The sequence below is a fragment of the Piliocolobus tephrosceles genome, chromosome 2, assembly GCF_002776525.5.
Source record: "Piliocolobus tephrosceles isolate RC106 chromosome 2, ASM277652v3, whole genome shotgun sequence".
In the NCBI taxonomy this organism is placed as follows: domain Eukaryota; kingdom Metazoa; phylum Chordata; class Mammalia; order Primates; family Cercopithecidae; genus Piliocolobus; species Piliocolobus tephrosceles.
The window spans coordinates 96,657,881-96,672,030 of record NC_045435.1 but is presented as its reverse complement, the minus strand read 5'-3'; the positions used below and the strand labels follow the sequence as shown (position 1 = coordinate 96,672,030).

The 14,150-nt window shown below is 38.1% G+C and overlaps 1 protein-coding gene and 1 non-coding gene across 4 annotated transcripts in view; both read left to right on the top strand.

The window, feature by feature from the left end:
• The window catches only part of MYRIP (myosin VIIA and Rab interacting protein), a 409,112-nt gene that overhangs the window by 152,495 nt on the left and 242,467 nt on the right, over positions 1–14,150 (top strand). The gene's annotated exons all lie outside the window — the stretch shown is intronic.
• On the top strand, positions 4,712–4,853 carry LOC111555626. Its single transcript, XR_002735580.1, has one exon. It is a non-coding gene; the product is annotated as a U4 spliceosomal RNA (small nuclear RNA).

Genomic DNA, 14,150 nt, shown 5'->3' with positions numbered 1-14,150 from the left:
CTCTTACTTAAAATCAACTGATTATGGGTTTTAATCACACACACAAAATACCTTCGCAGCTACACCTGGATTAACGAATACCTGGGGACTGTAGCCTAGCCAAGTTCACACATAAAATTGACAATCACAAAATTTAAATGAAAAATATTTCAAATTTAGCAAAATAATATAGATTTCTACATAATTGTATATGTTTGATATCAGTTGAAACTAGTTGTTCCTTTTGTGATTGCAATGAAATATACATTATGAAAGTGAATATTCAAGTCCCTGTAATCTTGAGCCAGGGAAAGGCCATTAGCAAGATGATGTGGGTGGTTGCCCCTGAGCTTCTGTCCCTGTAGCTAGGGCAAACAGGTGGTTACTCCAAGATCTCAAGGTAAGTACACCCCAGCCTATTCTGTCTTCTCTCTTGCTTCTCAGAACTAGGCTTTCTGAAGGGCTCTGTCCAATAAGTGAAGAGGGATTTCCTTGGCTGTTTAGAGTGTATCTATTGCCAAATAATTATCAAAAACAGCCAGGCTTAAGCCCAGAAGCTTAGGAAGCCAAGGGAGGGCACCCTGAGTTTTACCAAGAATACTGAAGATATTAAAGGAGAGGTTCTCCAATGGTTACCAGAAAACAGGTTACAGATAATATGCACTTGAAAACTGAATGACCACTATATTTTCTTGCTTCTGCTCCAACTTCAAGAATAGTAGCTTCTTTTTTTTTTTTTTTGAGACGGAGTCTCGCTCTGTCACAGTCGGCGGGATCTCAGCTCACTGCAAGCTCCGCCTCCCGGGTTTACGCCATTCTCCTGCCTCAGCCTCCTGAGTAGCTGGGACTACAGGCGCCCGCCACCACGCCTGGCTAGTTTTTTGTATTTTTTTTTTTTTTAGTAGAGACGGGGTTTCACCGTGTTAGCCAGGATGGTCTGGATCTCCTGACCTTGTGATCCGCCCATCTCGGCCTCCCAAAGTGCTGGGATTACAGACTTGAGCCACCGCGCCCTGCCTTCTTAAAGGCACAGATTATATATCCTCAGAGCATGTCATAGTGAATAGCATAGATATCAGTTAGTGTTCCAGCAGGAAATAGTACACCCAAATTAGGATAAGGTGAGGAGGGGTAAACCAAAAGTTTTGTTTAAAAAGGTGTGGGCCTGCTCTAGAGAAACCCGAAATAATAGTGTAGTACCCTATAGCCATTATTTTCCTCAGTCGGTGGGGTTAGGAAAGGGAGAGATTACTGAAAGCGTAAAGAGAACACCTAGGACTGAGAGTTGCCCTCATAGGTGCTGTGACCTTTGCTGAAGCGATGTAATTAGTCCTCTGGAGAGGGAACCAAGGGAGAAGAAATACAGTACCCTGATTCTGAAAATACACGTCACTTTCTCCCTCTAATCACCTGCCAGAGTTTCCAAATGGCTGAACCCACCAAATATCAGAGGGCTAAGGGCCCACCAATGTGATCCCTCCAATTAGCCACCTGAGGGCACAATGGAGAGTGGACCCAGAGGGGCACACAGGAGATAGAAGGCCCTTCACTCACGTTATACAGCAGCTCCAAGCATGTGAGCCTGAACAAGCTATGTCATTTCTCTGAGCCTCAGTTTTCTCACCTTAAAATAATGTAATCATAGTTGTCTGGCAGGGTTATTTAGGGGCAGATAGTATATGTAAATGTAAATTACTCTTTTTTAAAACTTTTATTTTAGGTTTGGCATATATGTGAAGGTTTGTCATGGGGGTTTGTTGTAGAGATTATTTCATCATGCAGATATTAAGCCCAGTACCCAATAGTTATCTTTCTGCTCCTGTCCCTCCTCTCATCCTCTCTGCTCAAGTAGACCCCAGTGTCTGTTGTTTCCTTCTTTGTGTTCGTAAGTTTTTATCACTTAGCACCCATTTGTAAGTCAGAACATGCGGTATTTGGTTTTCTGTTCTTGGATTAGTTTGCTAAAGATAATGGCCTCCAGCTCCATCCATGCAAAAGACAGGATTTTATTCATCTTTAGGGCTGCATAGTATTTCGTGGTACATATGTACCATATTTTCTTTATCCAGTCTGTCATTGATAGGCATTTAGGTTGATTGAAGTCTTTGCTATTGTGAATAATGCTGCAATAAACATTTGCATGCATGTCTTTATGGTAGAATGATTTATATTCCTGAGTGTATACCCAGTAATGAGATTGCTGGGTTGAACAGTAGTTCTGCTTTTAGCTCTTTGAGGTATTAACATACTGCTTTCCACAATGATTGAACTAATTTACACTCCCACTAACAGTGTATAAGTGTTCCAATTTCCCTGCAACCTTGCCAGCATCTGTTATTTTTTGACTTTTTATAATAGCCAGTCTGATTGGCATGAGATCGTATCTCATTGCGGTTTTTATTTGCATTTCTCTAATGATCAGTGATAGTGAACTTTTTATCATATGCTTGTTGGCTACATGTATGTCTTCTTTTGAAAAGTGCCTTTCATGTCCTCTACCCACTTTTTAATGGGGTTATTTGTTTTTCTCTTATAAATTTGTTTAAGTTTTTTATAGATGCTGGATATTAGATCTTTGTCAGATGCATAGTTTGTAAATTTTTTCCTATTCTGTAGGTTGTCTGTTTACTCTGCTGATAGTTGCTTTTGCTGTGCAGAAGTTCTTAAGTTTAACTAGATCACACTTGATTTTTGCTTCTGTTGCAATTTCTTTTGGTGTCTTTGCCGTGAAATCTTTGCCTATTCCTATGTCCAGGATGGTATTGCCTAGGTTGTGTTCTTCCAGGGTTTTTATAGTTTTGGTTTTCATATTTAACTTTTTTTTTTAGATACAGTGGCATGATATTGGCTCACTGCCACTTCCACCTCCTGGGCATGCCTCAACCTACCAAGTAGCTGGGATTACAGGCACATGCCATCACACCAGACTTTTTTTTTTTTTTTTTGTAAAAATGGGGTTTTGCTGTGTTGGCCAGGCTGGTCCCAAACTCCTGACCTCAAGTGATCCACCTGCCTTGGCCTCCTGAAGTGCTGGGAATACAGGTATGAGCCACCACACCTGGCCACATTTAAATCTTTAATCCATCTTGAGTTGATTTTTGTGTATGGCGTAAGGAGGGGGTCCAGCTTCAATCTTCTGCATGTGGCTAGCCAGTTATCCCAGCACCATTTATTGAATAGAAAGTCTTTTCCCCATTACTTATTTTTGTCAACTTTCTTGAAGATCAGATAGTTGTAGGTGTACAGCCTTCTTTCTGGGCTCTCTATTCTGTTTCATTGTTCTATGTACCTGTTTTTGTACCAGTATCATGCTGTTTTGGTTACTGAAGCCTTGTAGTATAGTTTGAAGTCAAGCAACATGATACCTCCAGCTTTGTTCATTTTGTTTAGGATTGCCCTGGCTATTCAGGCTCTTTTTTGGTTCCATATGAATTTTAAAATAGTTGTTTTCCATTTCTGTGAAGAATGTCATTGGTAGTTTGATAGAAATAGCATTGAATCTGTAAATTGCTTTGGGCAGTATGACCATATTAATTATGTTGATTTTTCCTATCCATGAGCATGGAATGTTTTTTCATTTGTTTTCATCTTCTCCGATTTCTTTGAGCAGTGTTTTGTAATTCTCATTGTAGAGATCTTTCACCTCCCTGGTTAGCTGTGTTCCTAGGTATTTTATTCTTTGTGTGGCAATTATGAATGGACTTGCCTTTTTGATTTGGCTCTCAGTTTGGCTATTGTTGGTGTGTAGGAATGCTAGTGATTTTTGTACATTGATTTTGTATCCTGAAACTTTGCTGAAGTTGTTTATTGGCTGGAGGAGTTCTGGGGCCGAGACTGGGGTTTTCTAGATATAGAATCATGTTGTCTGCAAACAGGTAGTTTGACCTCCTCTTTTCCTATTTTGATCCCCTTTATTTATTTCTATTGCTTGATTGCCCTGACTAGGACTTCTAATACTGTGTTGAGTATGAGTGGTGAGAGAAGGCATCCTTGTCATGTGCTGGTTTTCAAGGAAAATGTTTCCAGCTTTTGTCCATTCAGTATAATGTTGGCTGTGGGTTTGTCATAGATGGTTCTTACTATTTTCAGGTATGTTCCTTCAATAAGTAGTTTATTGAGAGTTTTTAACATGAAAGGGTATTGAATTTTAGTGAAAGCCTTTTCTATGTCTATTGAGATAATCATGTGGTTTTTGTCTTTACTTCTGTTTATGTGATGAATCACATTTATTGATTTGCATATGTTGAATCAACCTTGTATCTTGGGGATGAAGCCTACTTGATCATGGTGGGTTAGCTTTTTTGTTGTGCTGCTGGATTCTATTTGCAAGTGTTTTGTTGAGGATTTTTGCATCAACATTCAACAAAGATATTGGCATGAAGTTTTCCTTTTTTGTTGTGTCTCTCTCAGGTCTTGGTATCAAGATGATGCTGGCCTAATAGAATGAGTTTGGGAAGAGTCCTTCCTCAATTTTTTGGAATGGTTTCTGTAGGAATGGTACCAACTCTTCTTTGTACATCTGGTAGAATTTGGCTGTGAATCTATCAGGTCCCAGGCTTTTTTTGGTTGTTAGGCTTTTATTACTGACCCAATTTTGGACCTTGTTGTTAGCCTGTTCAGGGAATCAGTTTCCTACTGGTTTAGTCTTGGGAGAGTGTATGTGTCCAGTAATTCATCTGTCTCTTCTAGGTTTTCTGGTTTCTGTGTGTTCATTACTCTTAACAATAGATGGAGCTTCACACAGTGGCGATTGTTGTAGCCAGTGAGGTTTATCTGAAGCACAATTATTGCTAATTGAAAACTTTTCCCAGTACCCTGCTGTGATGACTTGAAATAGAGTTGGCATTGACAGTTTTTGACAGTCTCCGCAGAGATTAAATAAAAAAAAAAAAAAATACAGTAGATAGCATTCAGTATAATAACTGCTACTGTTATTATAGTTGTCGCCACTATTGTTACCTCAACTAATTCATAAAATAGATAAGAAGTTCATTTCACAACAAGGAAAGAGGTAAGAGATTGAGGAAGCATTTTGTACTGTGTTAGTATAACTCTAGCATCTTACATATGTGTGTTAACCTAAACTCTGATCATAAGACAAAGCCCCCCATCTCCTTTCAATGCTCCTACTGATCATACATTTCTACTTTTCCCTACTTATTTGCCAGAGATAAAAAGAAAATTAGTAAACTACCCCAGTTCGAATTCCATTTTCCTCCAGCCTACCTAATGGTGGAGAATTTAATGACAGAAAGTGGCTGAAAGATTTGGGATCAGTGGGGAGAAATTGTGACTAATGCACATTGTTTGACTTCATAATTACTACAGTGTGATTTCATAAAAACTATATTAGGCAGATAATAACATTGTGAGTTGTAATTGTGTCTACATATGTAATTTCTTTTCTCTATAGTATTTAGGATTATAGGGAGGATTTATAGATATGTAGGGAAAAAAGTAATTTTTTGCTTACCACTCATATGTTCTTAGTTGAAACAGACACTTGTAATAACAACAACAGCAACAACAACAAAACAGATTAACAAGGGAAAAACAGAAATTTGTTAACGTGCATATTTCATACATACATGGGAGATACCTAGAGAAGGAGTAATTATCAAAGAGGTGACTCTGAATTGCACTTTATATAACATCTTCAAAAAGAACAGTAAATTTTTAGAGAAGTGACAGAACAAAGGAAATGGACTTTGAGTCTCCTGGGGCTGCAACTTATGGGAAGGCAAATAAAGGCTAGTTAGTTAAAGTTTGTTAATGTAGATTCCTCTGGTGCCATCTTCAGGTCCATAAGGGTCTAAAGTTTTCATTGGTTAGCTTTTGTTCTTCCTGGTAGAAAGGGGAGATGGGATATATTATGTTTTTGTAAATTTATGTCCTGATTTAAGGCAGATAGAGGGAGGGAAGAGAGCTCTCAGGTATCTGCTTCTTTCTTGCCTTCAGCTCAACAATCCTCCTGTCAAAAGGTGTATTGAGGGTGGCGTATTATGGCCTCTCACAGTTACAATAGTATAGATAATAGCATATATATTGATAGTCTAGATTACTATGCTTTACTTAAAAATACAGTGTAGATCATAAATCAAATAGAAAACCAGATGGAAGCATTTTAAAAATTCATCTTGGAGAAGGTTCAAAAGGTATCTGTTGTCCTTGCACAAAAGAAATCTGTACCTTCAAGGTCCCGGGAACACCAGCGATAGCAGACTGATTTGGCATCAGCTGACCATGTGCTAACTGGGAACAGGACTTCTTAGAGATCACCAAGAAATCACCTCATTCTTTAGCCTTGGTCACATAATTAAATTTGAGTCTAATGCTCTAATCTTTAGATGATTTTGAATTAAATTCTTATTTATACCTTATGACAAGCACTCTGTTCTGTCTTCGTGGATGAGACTCCCAGCTGTGAATAAAGCCAGGTTGGAGGTTTTGCTACAGTTTATCATATTATACCTATGAATGATTCATGTGCCATCTGTTGACCATAAATCCAGTTAAGGAATTCTAATAAATGTACGATTTCTACTTCCTAGAGTAAAGCAGAATTGGCATTTACAACCTTCCTTAGCAATAAAATGCCAGTAAAAATATAATTGACACTTATGGTTCTTTGCTATTCCTAAGCATTAATCACCTTAAAACACAGTATCAAGTATCTGTATTTCCATGACTATTAGCTACAAAATGTTGGCAACATGTTAAACTTCAATTACTCTTTATAATATCTTATATTCACATGAGCAAGATTTAATGACTCACAAAGACAATTTGGAATAAATACAGATATTCACCCTGGAATTTTCTCTTTCAATGGGAATAATTATTAACAACACTGGTTTCTTCTCTGAGGTAGTAATTTTTGGTAGTTTAGTTCTTATTCAGAATGCATTGACAATGTGATTATTATTAGTACCTCTGTCTTTCCCAGCATGCAATTATTTGCATATTAATTTAACTTTGTTATTGGGTGAAAATAGCACCATATCAGCAGAGGGATATGATTTTAAAGTATCAGTGACATGAAATAATTTTAACATGGAACTAAACTTTGTTATGATTCTAAATTTACTTTTAAAAATAACAAATATTGCTTTTTATGACTACAGATTATGCTGCACAAAATAAGGAAATACATTTAGTCTAAAAAGTATCAAGCCCCAATCCTATTTCTGTTATTTTGACATTTTTTTATTTGAATATTCACTCTCAGTATTTTTTGACATAGGGACGTGTTCTAACTATGCTTCGACAGATTAAAATGGTAACACATGGGAAGCTCACACAGCTAGACTGGGAAATAGAAACAGGTGTCGCACTCACCTGCCATTGTTTTCTTTTTCCCCCTTTCAGTTTTTTTCTTTTAAAATGAGAGAATGGGTCCTTCTTTCCATAGTGGCAGTGAAGTTAGAGTACATTGACGGGCGTCTTCTTTGGACCAAAAAATAGTCCATGCCCTGCAAATCTTGATTTTATCTCTTGGAGCAACTGATGAGTAATGTGACTCTTTATCATACTGTCTTTGTGTTTTGGAAGTAGAAATAATAAAATGCATGTGTAGTAAGACTAATTTTGTAAATAAATAGAGAATGTACATATGTGTGTTCATATTGATTTTTAAAAGATCTGGAGGGAATATTCATAAATATTAAAAATAATTATTCTGTGTGTTTTTGTTTTCTCTTTTGCACTTTATATTCTAAATTTCCTTTAATCATAAAAAGTTTATTTTTTTAAAAAAAGGTGATAATAAGTAAGCAAAACTGCCCACTTCCTTCCTCACGTTATCCACTAAGGAATGCCTCCAAATAAAACACTATAGAAGTGAGAGAGGAAGTGTGCATTAAGGGGGAGTCCATGTCAAGGACTAGGAGGGGCCAGTCTTCAGGCCAGGATCAGGCTTAGTCAGCACGCTGAGAGCAGATCTCTTGGGAGAATATCGGACCCTGAATCAGCTTCCAGAAACTGACAGGGAATTCACACAGCCCCCAGCTGACTATGGGATTGTTATTGCCTTTGGACAAGGATGCTCTTGTTGATGTGACCAGTGTATTCTCTGATGCATTCCCAACCTGATGTTTGTTTAGTGCTTGAAGAGCCAGGCAAAACTCACTCCGACTGCCTTTGGCATCCACCTCCACAGGAGGGATGTATTGTCCCTATTAAAAGTGCTTGGCATGGTAACTTTGGGTTAAACACAAATGGGTGGAAGCTAGTCTTGTGAAATAGAGATCTGCATAAAACTTGAGAGGGTAGAACAAACAAGGAGCAAATATAGAGAGTCAAATCCATAAACCTTGAGGCTAATTTCTAAATCAATATTTATTCTTCTACCCTATGTGCCTTCTGACCTCCTCCTTTGTAATTTCTTCAGACCCAACCTTCCAGGCCCCTCATATAAAAATATTTCTCTCCTTTTCCTGAGATGGTCAGTGCTGGTCACCACCTTTCTATATAAGGGTCAACTTTCCCCTCCTTTGGGTTTGTACAAGAAATCGTTCATTTATCAATGTCTGTGGAGCCCCTGTTATATATGTCTGAGGTCCTGGTTAGGGTAAATGTCATCACATATCCACACAAATAACGCCCATTATTAACAAAAAAAGACTTTCCAACCCTCATCTCAACAGGACCCCTGATATACAAATTCACTGTGTAGTTAGGACTACAAACTTTAGCCCTTCTAATGTGGTTCTAGACCCAGACGTGGTATTATGTTGCTACTGATGAGGGCTAGTCTTAACTGATGCCCTTGAATTGAGACTGGGGTGACATACAATGCATTCATAGAAATTAGCAATGGCTATCCTAGTCCTCAAGAGAAATTTAGATAAGCTGTATTTTGTGCATTGATATATATCAGACTCCTGTGACACTGGAAGTTTTATTTTGCCTGGATAAAGTTACTGAACAAGTAGCATCTCAGTTTGAGACACTAAGATTGCCAGTGGGTGATGAGCACTGTGGACATGAACCATCTGCACTGTGGAGTGTGACTGGTATCTTCCACAGCAGTCTTTTTTGTCTGCCTGTTATTTGGTGACCTTGAGGCTGTGCAAAGTGAGTTATACAGCCTCTCCCTGATTAAATGCATCCTGTCTCTCTCACATTGTAAAAATAATTGTGGACTTTATGTTCCACCTAGGATTATAATTCCTCAATGCCATATGTTTGAGCTGACATAAACAGTCTTCCCAGAAATTTGGCACAAACCTGACCATGTGCTGATTGGGAACAAGACTTCTTAGAGATCACCAAGAAATCAATTCATTCTTCCGCCTTGGTCACATAACTAAAATTGAGTTTAGTGCCCTAGTCTTTAGATGGGTACCTCCGTGATCCTGTTAAAGACATTTGATTGCAAGGAAAATGCTACATAGTTTTTCTATGTGTTTTACTGGACTTTGTATTTTTTTAAAAAATATCACCAGAATATATCACTTAGATCTCCAGTCTCCTTTATGTTTTAAGTTGTAGCATTTTTTCACTTTCAACATGATATTTGATGCAAGATTTTCTTATTACCTCCACTTTTGAAAAATGGTATAAAGTAAGAGGAAATTGCATAGGAGGTGGAAAAGCCCATCTGTAGAAACGCTGATAGCTTCATTGTAGATTAGTGTTGACTCTTGAATGAAAAGGAAAAACTCAGTAGCTCTGGAATGCCTAAGTCCTAAAGTTTTTCACACAGTAGAGCTCTGTGAAGCACCAACCCAGTTTTGTTTGTTTGTTTTTTGTTTTGTTTGTTTTTTGAGATGGAGTCTTGCTGTTGCTCAGGCTGGCTTTCAACTCACGGACTCAAGCAATCATCCTGCCTCAGCCTCCTGAATAGCTGGGATATACAGACACGTGCCACTATGCTTAGCTTTCAGACTATATTTTTAATGAGTTTGTCCCTCTTGGTCATTGTTTGGTAATTAAAACTAAGCAGCTGGCCAGGCACGGTGGCTCACGCCTATAATCCCAGCACTTTGGGAGGCCGAGGCGGGCGGATCACCTGAGGTTGGGAGTTTGAGACCAGCCTGACCAACATGGAGAAACCCCGTCTGTACTAAAACTACAAAATTAGCTGGGCATGGTAGTGCATACCTTTAATCCCAGCTACTTGGGAGAGTGAGACAGGAGAATCACTTGAACCTGGGAAGCAGAGGTTGCAGTGAGCCAAGATGGCGCCATTGTACTCCAGCCTGGGCAACAAGAGTGAAACTGCATCTCAAAAAAAAACAAAAACAAAAACAAAAAAAGCTAAGCAGCTGACTTGGCAGATGTGGTCAAAGGAACCACCTTTTGTCATGCATTCACTGGGAGATGCAGGTAACATTTGATTTCATGGCATTTAATAGGTGATTTTAAAATGGCAATTGATTATATTTTCAAATAAACGCAGTCATCGCATAAATACTTTGTCACCTTTACACAGCACCAGCATGGTGTTTTTGTAATGAAAACTAAAGCCAGTAGGGAAAAGACTTGTACAATATCTGTTTAAATCATTCAGTGAATGCTAGTCCCTATGGTTGATACTGAGGAAGAAAAGGTGAGCACAGGAGCTCACATGCCAATGGGGAGGCAGAAATTAGTCAAAGAATCACAGAAATCAGTGTAAAATTAACAGCTGTAACACAGGTTATGAAGGCAAAAGATCATAATGCTGCCTAGGTTGGGTTCTCCAAAAGCAAAACCTGAGACAGGGGTTCAGGTACATATGACTTATTGTAAGAATGCTCTCAGGGGAAGGGGAGTGTCCGAATCTGAGGCAGGGGAAGGGTGTGGTCTCAGATGAACCGAGCTTCAGCCTGACCCCATGGGAGCTCTGGAAAATGAATTACACCACAGAGTTGTCCCACCTTAAGGCAAGTGGCTGGCCTTTCATAGCTGTTCCCCCATGCAAATCAGGCATTAACCAGAGTTAACCCAGGATGGGCATGGCCCTTGGGTAGAGGAACTCCCATAAGGCCAAAGGCAGTTTTCCAGAGAAGGGGGACAGCAGCAGAGAAAATGAGTGCAAGTTTAAGGAGCTCTGAGTGTGGCACCGTCAGCATCCACTACAGATGCTAAGAGAACATATAATACAACATTCTGCTTTCTTCAAAATCCTCCAGTGGTCTCCTGTATCACTCAGAGTCAGACCCAAATGCCTGAAAATGTCTGCAAAGATCAGAGGGATCTGGTGCCTGCTCTGACCTCATATCATAGATGCCTTTGAATCAAAATGCTCATTGCTCTATATGATACTCACTGTTGCTTTAGTTACCTTGTACTGGCTGGATTTTCAGTTACTTTTTCTATTTAAACAGCAGTGCATATTTTGGACATATTTCACATTTGATCAGTGTATGTTGAGGTGCCTACTTTCATTTTCTTACATTTTTATTCAAAATATCTGTAAGTGTCTAGAGTAGTCAAAAATCATAAAGACAGAAAGTAGGATGGTAGTTGCCAGGGGCTGGGAGGAAGCAGGAATTGAGGAGTTATTATTTAATGGGTATAGAGTTTAGTTTTACAAGACGAAGAGAATTATGGAGATGGAGATGGTGGTGATGGTTGCGTGACAATATGAATGTCCTTCATGCCACACAACTATACATTTAAAAAGAGTTAAGGTGGTAAATTTTATGTTGTATATATTTTACCACAATTAAAATAACATAAGTGTCATGGAATTTTGCATTAGGTTAAAGTCTGATATATGGCATATGACTTTCCTGGCTCCAGAGAAACCTCTTGCCTTTACCAAACATAATCAGAACCAGTGTCTGCATTTGAAATTGGCCCAGAGTTGAAGATAAATCAAAAGACAGAGATTCTTTGAGGCCAATTTGGTTTTTTAATTTTACACAAAAAAATTGCCAGATACAGTGGACTTCCTTATCTGGGTTGTATTCTTCCCTGTTACATCTGCCTTTCTTTCTGCATTTAGGTCTGTCTGTTAGATTTCTGCTGTCGGGGCTGTTTTTACAATTTTTAAAAATACTAGTACTTCTTTTGTTATTTGATATCTATTAATCGTATTCTTCCTTGCATTCTTCACCTTTGTGAGTTCTATTTTAGCATTTTGGTTTCCATTACGTAGCAAATATGGGGAAGTCATAAAAATCTGGCTCTGTCAAAATAATAGCTGCCTTCTGCATTGCCTGGTACTGTGGAAGACCATTACTTCCTTTTCATGTTGTTGAGGTCTTGCTGCAGAGACTCTCAGCTGTGATTCTTCCTTTGAGATGTTTTGAGTCATTTTCATTGTTAGCCTGGCTGCTGGATTGGAAACACTGCCAAGTTCCTGAAGAGACAATTTTATCTGACAAATTTCTTTCAATTGCAGGAACATATGTTACATATAACACATACAGCTAAGAGCCAATTTAACATTGGAAGTTAGCATGTATCAGCAGATGTTTATGGAGGGCCCACTATGTGTCAGTCTTCGGGGAGGACTCAGGCACACAGGAGGAACTCAGGAAATATCAATAGGCTAAATAAAAGTGAACTGGTTAGATTAGAGAACACACACACACACACACACACACACACACACACACACACACACATAGTTTTAAAGAACTCAAAAGTCCTAAAAGAGGAAGTGAACCTGCAAACACATGACTATAGTAAACTGTAATATGCCTCAATTTCCTCAACGATAAATTAAGGACAAACCTATCTTATTAGATTTCCAAGATCATTCAATGAAACAATACATCTAAAGTGCTTAACAGAATGGCAGACAGAGCAAAGTTAGAGTGCTACTTAGTATCAAGATACACCAAACAGGAAGAAAGTAATCAGCTCTGTAGAGAGTAGTAGTTGGGTAAGTTTATCCAAGTCAACTTAATATAATTGGTGACAAAGTTGAACAGGGTTTTGTGGATGTAGCCATCCTTTCACAGCTGTGTCAGCAGAAGCCTCTGTATGTATTGGCAGCATCATATACATGTACATACGATGAGAAATTGGACCCCTGTTTATAGGTTTGATCTTCTGATGTTGCTTGACATTTTCGTTAACGGAAAATGTCAGTTTTCCAGTTTTCTTGCCAAAGGAAATTACGAAATGAACCACTTACAAGCTACTGTTAAACATTATTTATAAATGCTTGATGACCTTGATTGTGTTAAATAACAATAATTGCTAATCATTATGTTTCAGAAGCCTGAGGCCTGCCAAGCCTCTTGTGAACTACACAAAATATTTTCATAACAAATCTAGTAATTTCAACATCATAAAATATCTAGTAGGAAAAGCTAACCAGTAAATATTGTTATTCCTTAAAAACGTTTTCTAGGGGAAGAGATGCCTTTTAAAAATCTATCTCTGGTCAATTTGTTGTTGTTACTGCTTAAATCATGGTCCTAATTACCATGCCTCATTGCCTCTGAAAACAGAATTTTGAAAACACTTTCTGATTTCTAAGGCAAGACTATATCATGGTACATTGTCAAAAAATTTCTCCAGGATTATTTACCCAGCAATGTGAAACTCATAGATAAGAGGATATGTCAACTGCATTTTCCATAAATTTCAGTTGTGTAGAATATTACTTTTGACCTATCATAGAACGAAAAGAATTTATTGTGATAGTAGGTGGGTATTAAATGTTTAACCAAAGATTAGAAATATTTAAAATCTAAAGCAATCATAGAAACTTCTTCAGAAATCTTTTTGAAATTTACTTTTGATGAGGCTTAATCCATAATCAAATACTATGGCCAAATATAAGCTTGAAATACAGGTTTCTGATATTTGAAAAGGTGGGCCTGGATTGCATTTCAGCCTTTCTGTGGCCCAATTCCTTTATCCCTGCCAGTGCCTGTGCGGTTTATGGAACGCTGAGTAAAACCATCAAGTCAGGAAAATGGGAAATACCACTGCATAGAGGAAAGCAAATCTAAAACAACACAAAAGGTAATAGTTGTTTACTTGGTCAAGCTGTCTTCTTTGCATATCATGTATATATTCATAATATTTGCTATATAACATAATTTTTAACCCTAAAATTTGAATGATGTGAGTTACTGGTTAGAAGTACTCTCCATAACAAATGAGGTTTTGATTTTTATGCTCGACAGTTTTGACCCTGATAATATTGGTTACTAAATCCTCTCTTGGCACACTACATCACCACGATGCTTGATCTATTCTATTTACTTATTTATTCAACA